This window comes from Balaenoptera ricei, chromosome 13 (genome assembly GCF_028023285.1).
Source record: "Balaenoptera ricei isolate mBalRic1 chromosome 13, mBalRic1.hap2, whole genome shotgun sequence".
Classification (NCBI taxonomy): domain Eukaryota; kingdom Metazoa; phylum Chordata; class Mammalia; order Artiodactyla; family Balaenopteridae; genus Balaenoptera; species Balaenoptera ricei.
This window is the reverse complement of record NC_082651.1, coordinates 62921258-62935869: the sequence shown is the minus strand read 5'-3', so window position 1 is coordinate 62935869 and position 14612 is coordinate 62921258. Positions and strand designations below refer to the sequence as shown.

General features: G+C 37.8%; 1 long non-coding RNA gene and 1 pseudogene across 2 annotated transcripts in view; both read right to left on the bottom strand.

Annotated features, from left to right (window-relative positions):
• LOC132377114 (uncharacterized) overlaps positions 1-14612 on the bottom strand; it is a 322850-nt gene that overhangs the window by 34201 nt on the left and 274037 nt on the right. The window lies entirely within an intron of this gene.
• Positions 12005-12440, bottom strand: LOC132377279 (small ribosomal subunit protein uS15-like; annotated as a pseudogene).

Genomic DNA, 14612 nt, shown 5'->3' with positions numbered 1-14612 from the left:
CCCTCTTGCGAGAACACCAGAATCACAACTAGCTGCTGGACAATCATCGACAGGAAGACACTGGAACTCACCAAAAAAGATACCCCACATCCAAAGACAAAGGAGAAGCCACAATGAGACGGTAGGAGGGGCACAATCAGAGTAAAATCAAATCCCATAACTGGTGGGTGGGTGACTCACAGACTGGCGAACACTTATACCACAGAAGTCCACCCACTGGAGTGAAGGTTCTGAGCCCCACATCAGGCTTCCCAACCTGGGGGTCCGGCAACGGGAGGAGGAATTCATAGAGAATCAGACTTTGAAGCCTAGTGGGAATTGATTGCAGGACTTCTACAGGACTGGGGGAAACAGAGACCCCACTCTTGGAGGGCACACACAAAATAGTGTGTGCATCGGGACCCAGGGGAAGGAGTAGTGACCCCCATAGGAGACTGAACCAGACCTACCTGCTAGTGTTGGAAGGTCTCCTGCAGAGGCAGGGGGTGGCTCTGTTTCACCGTGGGGACAAGGACACTGGCAGCAGAAGTTCTGGGAAGTACTCCTTGGCGTGAGCCCTCCCAGAGTCTGTCATTAGCCCCACCAAAGAGCCCAGGTAGGCTCCAGTGTTGGGTTGCCTCAGGCAAAACAACCAACAGGGAGGGAACCCAGCCCCACCCATCAACAGTCAAGTGGATTAAGGTTTTACTGAGCTCTGACCACCACAGCAACAGTCAGCTCTACCCGCCACCAGAGCCTCCCATCAAGCCTCTTAGATAGCCTCAACCACCAGAGGGCAGACAGCAGAAGCAAGAAAAACTACAATCCTGCAGCCTGTGGAACAAAAACCACATTCACAGAAAGATAGACAAGATGAAAAGGCAGAGGGCTATATACCAGATGAAGGAACAAGATAAAACCCCAGAAAAACAACTAAATGAAGTGGAGATAGGCAACCTTCCAGAAAAAGAGTTCAGAATAATGACAGTGAAGATGATCCAGGACCTCAGAAAAAGAATGGAGGCAAAGATCGAGAAGATGCAAGAAATGTTTAACAAAGACCTAGAAGAATTAAAGAACAAACAAACAGAGATGACCAATACAATAACTGAAATGAAAACTACACTAGAAGGAATCAATAGCAGAATAACTGAGGCAGAAGAACAGATAAGTGACCTGGAAGACAGAATGGTGGAATTCACTGCTGCGGAACACACTAAAGAAAAAAGAATGATAAGAAATGAAGACAGCCTAAGAGACCTCTGGGACAACATTAAACGCAACAACATTCGCATTATAGGGGTCCCAGAAGGTGAAGAGACAGAGAAAGGACCAGAGAAAATATTTGAAGAGATTATAGTTGAAAACTTCCCTAACATGGGAAAGGAAATAGCCACCAGAGTCCAGGAAGTGCAGCGAGTCCCATTCAGGATAAACCCAAGGAGAAACACGCCGAGACACATAGTAATCAAATTGGCAAAAATTAAAGACAAAGAAAAATTATTGAAAGCAGCAAGGGAATAATGAGAAATAATATACAAGGGAACTCCCATAAGGTTAACAGGTGATTTCTCAGCAGAAACTCTACAAGCCAGAAGGGAGTGGCACGATATACTTAAAGTGATGAAAGGGAAGAACCTACAACCAAGATTACTCTACCCGGGAAGGATCTTATTCAGATTTGATGGAGAAATCAAAAGCTTTACAGACAGGCAAAAGCTAAGAGAATTCAGCACCACCAAACCAGCTCTACAACAAATGCTAACGGAATTTCTCTCAGTGGGAAACACAAGAGAAGAAAAGGACCTACAAAAACAAACCCAAAACAATTAAGAAAATGGTCATAGGAACATACATATTGATAATTACCTTAAACGTGAATGGATTAAATGCTCCAACCAAAAGACACAGGCTTGCTGAATGGATACAAAAACAAGACCCATATATATGCTGTCTACATGAGACCCACTTCAGACCTAGGGACACATACAGACTGAAAGTGAGGGGATAGAAAAAGATATTCCATGCAAGTGGAAATCAAAAGAAAGCTGGAGTAGCTATACTCATATCAGATAAAATAGACTTTAAAATAAAGAATGTTACAAGAGACAAGGAAGGACACTACATAATGATCAAGGGATCAATCCAAGAAGAAGATATAACAATTATAAATATATATGCACCCAACATAGGAGCACCTCAATATATAAGGCAACTGTTAACAGCTATAAAAGAGGAAATCGACAGTAACACAATAATAGTGGGGGACTTTAACACCTCACTTACACCAATGGACAGATCATCCAAAATGAAAATAAATAAGGAAACACAAGCTTTAAATGATACAATAGACCAGATAGATTTAATTGATATTTATAGGACATTCCATCCAAAAACAGCAGATTACACTTTCTTCTCAAGTGCACACGGAACATTCTCCAGGATAGATCACATCTTGGGTCACAAATCAAGCCTCAGTAAATTTAAGAAAATTGAAATCATATCAAGCATCTTTTCTGACCACAACGCTGTGAGATTAGAAATGAATTACAGGGAAAAAAACGTAAAAAACACAAACACATGGAGGCTAAACAATACGTTACTAAATAACCAAGAGATCACTGAAGAAATCAAAGAGGAAATCAAAAAATATCTAGAGACAAATGACAATGAAAACACGATGATCCAAAACCTATGGGATGCAGCAAAAGCAGTTCTAAGAGGGAAGTTTATAGCTATACAAGCCTATCTAAAGAAACAAGAAAAATCTCAAGTAAACAATCTAACCTTACACCTAAAGGAACTAGAGAAAGAAGAACAAACAAAACCCACAGTTAGCAGAAGGAAAGAAATCATAAAGATCAGAATGAAAATAAATGAAATAGAAACAAAGAAAACAATAGCAAAGATCAATAAAACTAAAAGCTGGTTCTCTGAGAAGATAAACAAAATTGATAAGCCATTAGCCAGACTCATCAAGAAAAAGAGGGAGAGGACTCAAATCAATAAAATTAGAAATGAAAAATGAGACGTTACAACAGACACCGCAGAAATACAAAGCATCCTAAGAGACTACTACAAGCAACTCTATGCCAATCAAATGGACAACCTGGAAGAAATGGACAGATTCTTAGAAACGTATAACCTTCCAAGATTGAACCAGGAAGAAAAAGAAAATATGAACAGACCAATCACAAGTAATGAAATTGAAACTGTGATTTAAAATCTTCCAACAAACTAAAGTCCAGGACCTGATGGCTTCACAGGTGAATTCTATCAAACATTTAGAGAAGAGCTAACACCCATCCTTCTCAAACTCTTCCAAACACTTGCAGAGGAAGGAACACTCCCAAACTCATTCTATGAGGCCACTATCACCCTGATACTAAAACCAGAGAAAGATACTACAAAAAAAGAAAATTACAGACCAATATCACTGATGAATATAGATGCAAAAATCCTCAACAAAATACTAGCAAACAGAATCCAACAACACATTAAAAGGATCATACACCGCGATCAAGTGGGATTTATCCCAGGGATGCAAGGATTCTTCAATATACGCAAATCAATCAATGTGATACACCATATTAACAAATTGAAGAATAAAACCCATATGATCATCTCAATAGATGCAGAAAAAGCTTTTGACAAAATTCAACACCCATTTATGATAAACGCTCTCCAGAAAGTGGGCATAGAGGGAACCTACCTCAACCTAATAAAGGCTATATATGACAAACCCACAGCAAACATCATTCTCAATGGTGAAAAAATGGAAGCATTTCCTCTAAGATCAGGAACGAGACAAGGATGTCCACTCTCACAACTATTATTCAACATACTTTTGGAAGTCCTAGCCACAGCAATCAGAGAAGAAAAAGAAATAAAAGGAATACAAATTGGAAAAGAAGAAGTAAAACTGTCACTGTTTGCAGATGACGTGATACTATACATAGAGAATCCTAAAATTGCCACCAGAAAACTACTAGAGCTCATCAATGAATTTGGTAAAGTTGCAGGATACAAAATTAATGCACAGAAATCTCTTGCATTCCTATACACTAATGATGAAAAATCTGAAAGAGAAATTATGGAAACACTCCCATTTACCATTGCAACAAAAAGAATAAAATACCTAGGAATAAACCTACCTGGGAGACAAAAGACCTGTATGCAGAAAACTATAAGACACTGATGAAAGAAATTAAAGATGATACCAACAGGTGGAGAGATATACCATGAGCTTGGATTGGAAGAATCAAAATTGTGAAAATGACTGTACTACCCAAAGCAATCTGCAGATTCAGTGCAATCCCTATCAAATTACCAATGGCATTTTTTACGGAACTAGAACAAATCATCTTAAAATTTGTATGGAGACACAAAAGACCCCGAATAGCCAAAGCAGTCTTGAGGGAAAAAAACGGAGCTGGAGGAATCAGACTCCCTGACTTCAGACTATACTACAAAGCTACAGTAATCAAGACAATATGGTACTGGCACAAAAACAGAAACATAGATCAATGGAACAAGATAGAAAGCCCAGAGATAAACCCACACACCTATGGTCAACTAATCTATGACAAAGGAGGCATAGATAAACAATGGAGAAAAGACAGTCTCTTCAATAAGTGGCGCTGGGAAAACTGGACAGCTACATGTAAAAGAATGAAATTAGAACACTCCCTGACACCATACACAAAAATAAACTCAAAATGGATTTGAGACCTAAATGTAAGACTGGACACTATAAAACTCTTAGAGGAAAACATAGGAAGAACACTCTTTGACATAAATCACAGCAAGATCTTTTTTGATCCACCTCCTAGAGTAATGGAAATAAAAACAAAAATAAACAAATGGGACCTAATGAAACTTCAAAGCTTTTGCACAGCAAAGGAAACCATAAACAAGATGAAAAGACAATCCTCAGAATGGGAGAAAATATTTGCAAATGAATCAACAGACAAAGGATTAATCTCCAAAATATATAAACAGTTCATTCAGCTCAATATTAAAGAAACAAACAACCCAGTCCAAAAATGGACAGAAGACCTAAATAGACATTTCTCCAAAGAAGACATACAGATGGCCAAGAAGCACATGAAAAGATGCTCAACATCACTAATTATTAGAGGAATGCAAATCAAAACTACAATGAAGTATCACCTCACACCAGTTAGAATGGGCATCATCAGAAAATCTACAAACAACAAATGCTGGAGAGGGTGTGGAGAAAGGGGAACCCTCTTGCACTGTTGGTGGGAATGTAAATTGATACAGCCACTATGGAGAACAATATGGAGGTTCCTTAAAAAACTAAAAATAGATTTACCATATGATCCAGCAATCCCACTACTGGGCATATACCCAGAGAAAACCATAATTCAAAAAGACACATGCACCCCAATGTTCACTGCAGCACTATTTACAGTAGCCAGGTCATGGAGTCAACCTAAATGCCCATCGACAGACGAATGGATAAAGAAGATATGGTACATATATACAATGGAATATTACTCAGCCTTAAAAAGGAACGAAATTGAGTCAGTTGTTGAGACGTGGATGGATCTAGAGACTGTCATACAGAGTGAAGTAAGTCAGAAAGAGAAAAACAAATATCGTATATTAACGCATGTATGTGGAACCTAGAAAAATGGTACAGATGAGCTGGTTTGCAGGGCAGAAGTTGAGACACAGATGTAGAGAACAGACATATGGACACCAAGGGGGGAAAACTGCGGTGGGGTGGGGATGGTGGTGTGCTGAATTGGGCGATTGGGATTGACATGTATACACTGATGTGTATAAAATTGATGACTAGTAAGAACCTGCAGTATAAAAAAACAAACAAACAAAACAACTAATACTAAACTTTCATTGGGTTATTTGTATGGAAATATGTTAATATAAATGTTTCAGACATTACATGAAATTTCTAAAAATCTTATATGTTCTGGTGTAATGTTATAAGTCATAATTCTAGTTATTACTTTAAAATGTATACCTCAGAAATAACTAAATTTCCTTGTCAATTGCATTATTATGAACTTTCATCAAATCTTGAACTGTGGTCATTTTTAAGTCTTTTGTCATTTACAGACAGTTATGAGTGTACTCTGATGCTTTTGCAAATATGTTCCTATAAAAGGGTTTCATCTTCAAGGAATTCATGGAAAGGACTCTGACAAGTACAGGTTTCTGGTAACTGACTGTACTGCTGAACTGAATGAATAAGCATTTTCAGAACTCTAATGAAAAACTGATGAACTCATAAAAGTGCTAACAAAAGATCAAGATGAAAAAAAAAATTAATTACATGGGACTGAGTGAACTGATGAGGATGATTATAATTTTTGCGACTTTCTGTTTCAATTATTAAAAAAAAATCCCACAAGGACTCAGAGGCAAAGAATATACAAATCAATTTTCATTGCGAAGTAAAGGAGCTGTTACAGTGGAGGATTACTGGACTGAATGTCAATATTATGACATAGTATGAGTGTGTTTCGTGTTTGGTAATTGCAATCATTGTTGCTTTTGTTGTGGTCATCCATTTACAATGCTTGGTGTCAGTCTATTTTATCTCTTGTAAAAATAAAATACATTTTGTGTGTGTGTGTGTGTGTGTGTGTGTGTGTGTGTGTGAAAAATAAATAAATAAATAAATAATATCAAAAAAAAACTTAATTGGAGTAAAACTAAAAAATCGTAAGTGGAAAGAAGTAACAGAAATTAAAAATTATAAAGAATCCCATGATAGGGCTTCCCTGGTGGTGCAGTGGTTAAGAATCCGCCTGCCAAAGTAGGGGACATGGGTTCCAGCCCTGGTCCAGGAAGATCCCACATGCTGCAGAGCAACTAAGCCTGTGTGCCACAACTACTTAACCTGAGCTCTAGAGCCCACGTGCCACAACTACTGAGCCCACATGCCACAACTACAGAAGCCCGCACGCCTAGAGCCTGTGCTCTGCAACAAGAGAAGCCACCGCAATGAGAAGCCCGCGCACCACAACGAATAGTAGCCCCCGCTCGCCACAACTAGAGAAAGCCCGCATGCAGCAACGAAGACCCAACACAGCCAAATAAATTAATTAATTAATTATTTTAAAAAAAGAAGAATCCCATGATGGAAGTGTTCTAAATCTGGATTGTGGTGATGGTTGCACAACTGAATTAACTAAAACTCATCTAATTTTGTGCTCTCCTATATGGTTGCCACTAGGCATGTGTGGCTATTTAAATTTAAATTTATTAAAATTGTATTATTCAGGGCTTCCCTGGTGGCGCAGTGGTTGAGAGTCTGCCTGCCGATGCAGGGGACACGGGTTCGAGCCCTGGTCCGGGAGGATCCCACATGCCGCGGAGCAACTAAGCCCGTGCACCACAACTGCTGAGCCTGCGTGTCTGGAGCCGTGCTCCGCAACGAGAGGCCGCGACGGTGAGAGGCCCACGCACCACGATGAAGAGTGGCCCCCGCTCGCCACACCTGGAGAAAGCCCTCGCACAGAAATGAAGAACCAACACAGTCAAAAATAAATAAATAAAGAAATAAATTTTAAAAAAATTGTATTATTCAGAGGAATAGAATTGAGTGTCCAGAAATAAATCCATAAACCTATGGTCAATTAAATGGTGCCAAGACTTTTCAATAAGGAAAGAATAATCTCTTCAACAAATCATTCTGGGGCAACTGAATAGCCACATGCAAAAGAGAGAAGTTGGATCCCTACCTTACACCATATATGAATATTAACTCAAAATAAACCAAAGACCTAAATGTAAGGGCTAAAACTATAAAACTCTTAGAAGAAAATATGCGAGTAAATCTTTATAACCTTTGATTTGGCAATAGAGTTTGAGATATTACATCAAAAGTACAAGTAACAAAAGAAAAAATAGATACATTTGGCATAAAAATTAAAAATGTGAACAAAAGGATACCATCAAAAGTGAAAAAACAACAAACAGAATGGGAGAAAATATTTGCAAATCATATATTTGATAAGGAATATCCAGAACACATAAAGAATTCTTGCAACTGAATAACAAAAAGACAAACAACCCAATTCCAAAACGGGCAAAGAACCAAATAGACATTTCTCCAAAGATGACATACAACTGGCCAATAAGCACATGAAAGGTGCTCAACATAATTAGTCACCAGAGAAATGCACATCAGAACCACAATGAGATGCTACTTCACACTCACTAGGATAGCTATAATTTAAAAAAAGAAAAGAAAAGAAAAGAACAAGTGTTGATGAGGATGCAGAGAAACTGGAATCATTGTACTTTGCTCCTGGGAATGTAAAGTAATAGAGCTGCTGAGGAAAACATGTTGGCAGTTTCTTTAAAAAGTTAAACATAGAATTATCACATGTCCAAACAATTCCACTCCTAGATATATACCCAAAAGAACTGAAAACAGATATTCAAACAAAAGTTGGTATGAATTTTCATACCAGCACTATTTACAATAACCAAAAGGTGGAAACAACCCAAATGTCCATCAACTGACGAATGGATAAACAAACTGTGGTACATCTATAAAAAAGAATGGAATACTGGCACATGCTGCAACATGGATGAACCTTGAAAACATTATGCTAAGTGAAAGAAGTCAGATACAAAGAGTCACATATTGTATGACTCCATTTATATGAAATATCCAGAATAGGCAAATCTAAAGAGACAGAAAGCAGATTACAGGTTGCCAAGGGTTGGGGGAAGGGGATAGGACGAGTTACTGCTTGATGGGTGTGGAGTTTTCTTTTGGGGTGATGAAATATTTTGGAACTAGATAGAGATGGTTATGTAACACTGTGAAAATAATAAATGCCAGTGAATTGTACACTTTAAAATGGTTAAAATGGCAAATTTTATATAGCATGAATTTTACCTTAATAAAAAATATTAAAAAATTTAAAAATATATTTTCTAGGTTACACTAGCCACATTTTGGGTGGCTAGTGCTGCTGATTAGACTTTGCTTATCACAGAACATTTCTACCATGTACAAATTCTATTGGAAGTACTGATATAACTGTACACTTACAATGGGTAAGTTTATGGTATATAAATTGTCCTTTGGTAAAGAGACAGGACCGTTTAAAAAAGAAACATTCCCAAGTCAAATATATTTTTAAACCATTTTTAAAAATTGAAGTATAGTTAATTTACAATGTTGTATTAGTTTTAGGTGTACAGCAAAGTGATTCAGTTATATATATAATTGAATATATACATATTCTTTTTCAGATTCTTTTCCATTATAAGTTATTGCAAGATATTGAATATATTTCCTTGTGCTTTGCAGTACGTCCTTGTTGTTTATCTATATTATATGCAGTAGTGTGTATACATTAATCCCAAACTCCTAATTTATCTCTCCCCTGCCCCCCGCCAACCCCCCACAACCATATGGTTATGGTTTTGTAACCGTAAGTTTGTTTTCTATGTCTGTGAGTCTGTTTCTGTTTTGTAAATTAGTTCATTTATATCATTTTTTTAGATTCCACTTGTAAGTGATATTGTATGATTGTCTTTGTCTGACTTACTTCACTTAATATGATAATCTCTAGGTCCCTCCATGTTGCTGCAAATGGCAAGATTTCATTCTTTTTTATGGCTAAGTAATATTCCAATGTGTGTGTGTGTGTGTGTGTGTGTGTGTGTTTACCTATATATATATATATTTTTTTCTAATTAATTAATTTATTTTTGGCTGCATTGGGTCTTCGTTGCTGCGCACGGGCTTTCTCTAGTTGCCGCGAGCAGGGGCTATTCCTCGTTGCAGTGCACGGGCGTCTCATTGCGGTGGCTTCTCTTTTGTGGAGCATGTGCTCTAGGCGTGCAGGTTTCAGTAATTGTGGGACGAGGGCTCAGTAGTTGTGGCTTGCGGGCTCTGGAGCACAGGTTCAGTAGTTGTGGCACACAGGCTTAGTTGGTCTGTGGCATGTGGGATCTTCCTGAACCAGGGCTTGAACCCATGTCCCCTGCATTGGCAGGTGGATTCTTAACCACTGCGCCACCAGGGAAGTCCAATATTTTTAAATTTTATTTATTTGGTTACTCCAGGTCTTGGTTGTGTCAGGCATGCTCCGTAGTTGTGGCATTTGTGCTCCTTAGTTGTGGCTCACAGGCTCCTTAGTTGTGGCAGGCGGCTCCTTAGTTGTGACATGCAAACTCTTAGTTGCGGCATGCATGTGGGATCTAGTTCCCTGAGCAGGGATTGAACCTGGGACCCTTGCATTGGGAGCGCGGAGTTTTAACCACTGCGCCACCAGGGAAGTCCATATGTATGTGTGTGTGTGTGTGTGTGTGTGTGTGTATATATACCACATCTTCTTTATCCATTTATCTGTTGATGAACACTTAGGTTGCTTCCATGTCTTGGCCATTGTAAATAGTGCTGCTATGAATATTGGGGTACGTGTATCTTTACAAGTTAGCATGTTCTCCAGATATAGGCCTAGGAGTGCAGGATGATATGGTAACTCTATTTTTAGTTTTTTAAGGAACCTCCATATTGTTTTCCAGAGTGGCTGCACCAATTTACATTCCCACCAACAGTGTAGAAGTGTTCCCTTTTCTCCACACCCTCTCCAGCATTTGTTATTTGTAGACTTTTCAATGATGGCAATTCTGACTGGTGTGAAGTGATACCTCATTGTAGTTTTGATTTGCATTTCTCTAATAATTAATGATGTTGAGCATCTTTTCATGTGCCTGTTGTCCATCTGTATGTCTTCTTTGGAGATCCAAAGGCAAATAGTGATCTTTTCAAAGAACCAGCTTTTGATTTCACTGATTTTCTCTATTATTTTCCTGTTTTAAATTTCATTGATTTCTGCTTATATAATATATGGTTTGCTTGCTTTAGGTTTATATTGTTTTTCTTTCTCTAACTGTCCTAAATTGGAGGCTTAGATTACTATTTTTAAATCTTTCTCTGTTTCTAATATATGAATTCAATGCTATAAATTTCTCTCTTAGCATTGCTTTCACTGCCTCCCACAGATTTTGATAAGTTGTATTTTCATTTAGTTCAAAATATTTAAAACATTTTTTGAGATATTCTTTGACTGATGTGTTATTTAGAAGTGTGTTGTTTAATCTGCAAATATTTTGGGATTTCTATTTATCTTTCTGTTATTGATTTCTACCTTAATTCCACTGTGTGAGAGGATACTTTGTATGATTTCTATTCTTTTAAATTTGTTAATGTGTGTTTTATGGCACTGAATGTGGGCTATCTTGGTGTATGTCCCATGTAAGCTTGAGAAGAATGTGTATTCTGCTGTTTCTGGATAAAGTATTCTATAAATGTCAGTTAAATCCAGTTGATTAATGATGCTGTTCAGTTCAACTGTATCCTTACTGATTTTCTGCCTATTGGATCTGTCAGTTACTAATAGAGGGGTGTTCATATCTCCAACTATAATAGTGGCTTCCTCTACTTCTCCTTGCAGTCTATCAGTTTTTGCCTCACATATTTTGATGCCCTGTTGTTAGGCACCCACACATTCAGGATTTTTATGTTTCCTTGGAGACTTGACCCCTTTATCATTAATAATTCTCCCTGATATTATTGATATTTATATCAAGATTATTGTTAATATTATTGATAGTGCCATGATAATTTTCCTCTTTCTGAAGTCAGCTTTGTCTGAAACTAATACAGCTACTCCAGTTTTCTTTAGATTAGTGTCACCATGGTATATCTTTCTCTACCCCTTTACTTTCAATCTGTATGTGCCTTTACATTTAAAGTGGGCTTCTTAGAGACAATATGGCTTTTATATATCCTCTCAGTCTCCGTCTTTTAATTGGTGTATTTAGATCATTCACATTTAAAATGATTATTGATATAATTGGATTAATATCTACCATATTTGCAACTGTTTTCGAGTCATTGCACTTGTCCCTTGTTTCTTGTCTTCCCCTCTTTTTCTGCCTTCTCTGTTTTTTTTTTTTTCTAGTTAAACAATGATTTTATTGCTTGAGTACATGGAAAAATTTATGCAACCAGGGCAGAGGCTGTGGATAACTAGTATTTCCAAATTGAGGGGGCGTGAGGGGAGGACGGGTTTGGTCTTACAGTATTGAGCCAACCTGTGACTGCAGCTCTTAATCAGAATCAGAAGGAATTTAGCATCTTTATCCTTTCTGTTTCTCTGAAGATGCTTTCGAACAGCAACAACTTTCTTAATTAAATGCTAGAGGTACTCAGGACTGTCAGGAGGAAGTCCTTTGGACTTAAGAATTCTCAAGGTTTTATTGCCTGTCATAAAACAACACCATGTGAGTCTCTCAGGATCACCCTGAGGCAGGCCCTTCTTGGCCAGTTTGTAGATCTGCTCCTTCCTGTTGTCAGAAGTTAACTTCAGCCAGGTGGGATTGCTGCGGTGGTAGGCCAGAGCCGACTGGGACAGGCCCTTCCCAGGGGCCTGCATGCAACCACGAGGGCAGCCAAAAAGAGAGCAAGGATGGGAGTGCAGGAAGCCACCCTGCACACAGGAAGTGACCCCACACAGTCCTGCTTCCTCCCATCCTGCCTTCTCTGTTTTTAATTGAGCATTTTATATTATTCCATTTTCTCTTAGCACATTAATTATACTTCTTTAAAATTTTAAAAAATGTTTGCCCTAGGGTTTGCAATACACATTTACAACCAATTTAAGTCTATTTTATTTTTAAAATTTTTTAAAAAGGATTTTATTTATTTATTTGGCTGCATTGGGTCTTGGTTGCTGTGTGCAGGATTTCTCTAGTTGCGGCAAGAGAGGGCTACTCTTCGTTGCGGTGCACGGCCTTCTCATTGCGGTGGCTTCTCTTATTGTGGAGCACAGGTTCTAGGCGTGTGGGCTTCAGTAGTTGTGGCACACAGGCTCAGTAGTTGTGGCTCGCAGGCTCTAGAGAGCAGGCTCAGTAGTTGAGGTGCATGGGCTTAGTTGCTCCACGGCCTGTGGGATCTTCCCAGACCAAGGCTCAAACCCGTGTTCCCTGCACTGGCAGGTGGATTCTTAACCACTGCGCCACCAGGGAAGTCCTTAAGTCTATTTTAAAATAACATTGTACTGCTTCATAGGTAGGACAGGTACCTTATAACAGAGTATTCCCAATTTTTCCCTCTTGTCCCTTATAATATTGCTGTCATTCATTTCACTTATTCATAAGCTATAATCAACCAATACATTATTGCTATTGTTATTTTTGAACAAGCAGTTATCTATTAGATCAATTAAGAATAACAAAAATATAAGATTTTATTTTACTTTCATTGGTTTCTTCTCTAATATTCTTCTTTCTTCAAATGTAGATCTGAGTTTCTGATCTATATATTCTATAGTTCTGTATATATGATCTATATATTCTTCTCTCTGAAGAGCTTCTTTTAACATTCCTTGCAAGGGCAGGATGACTGGTGATAAATTCCCTTGCTTTTCTTTGTCTGAAAAAGCCTTTATTTCTCCTTCACTTTTTAAAAACATTAAATAATTAATTTATTTTTATTTTATTATTTTTTTATTGGGGTATAGTTGTTTTACAATGTTGTGTTAGTTTCTACTTCTCCTTCACTTTTGAAGGATAATTTCACTGGACACAGTATTCTAGTTTGGTGGCTTTTGTTTTTGGTTCAACACTTTAAATATTTCACTCTATTCTCTTCTCGCTTGCATGGTTTTTAAGGAGAAGCCTGATGTAATTCTTATCTTTGTTTCCTATAATTAAGGTGATTTTTTCCTCTGGCTTCTTTCAGGATTTTTTCTTCTAAAGGCAAGTATCAGATAGATTTGTCTAAACAAAAATAAAAAATTTTATTATCAAGAAAGACAAAGCAAAGTGAATGCCACAATGATAAAGACAAAGGACAGGGGTCTGGCAGAATGGGAGGCCACAGGGTAAGGAAGGTGCTGGGAAGCTTCCAGGACACTGGGCATTGCTGTGTTGGGGCTGGGTGGGACCACAAAGCACTACGGCCTAGCCTGCTCTGGTAATCATGACATTTGATGATGTGGCCTCATATTTTTTGGAGCAAGAGTGGGAGATCCTGGAGACGTAGCAGAAGGAAATATATCAGCAAGTAATGAAGATCCATTATGAGACTCTTGATTCTCTGGGTTATGTTTTTCCCAAGCCAGATTTGATCACTTGGATGGAATAAGGGAGAATGTTATTAATCAGAGACCAGGGGGGGAAAAGAAAGACAAAGGACAAACTGGAAAAATACTTTCAATGGTGGACAAATGGTTAATAGTTTTAATATATAAAGAACTCTTACTAATAAATAAGATAAAGCTAAATGTTGTGAAAGAAAAATAAGCAAAGAACAGGAAAAGGAAACTCATAAAAAGAAGAAATTAAAATGGCAAATAAACATAAGTCACAAAAAAATCTTTGGTAACTGAAAATGAAATTAATTCAAAAAGGAGACATATTTTTAACCTTTCAGGATTAGCAAAGATTTGAAAATGTTTGTTGCATATGGAGAAAGGGTACTGTCATAATTGATTGATGGCATGTATACTGTTATATTTCTGGAGGGTAATTTAGCAAATTTTATTAAATTCCTCCAAAACATCAACTTCTTTGATTCAGCAATTTTACTTCCAGGAATTTTTCCT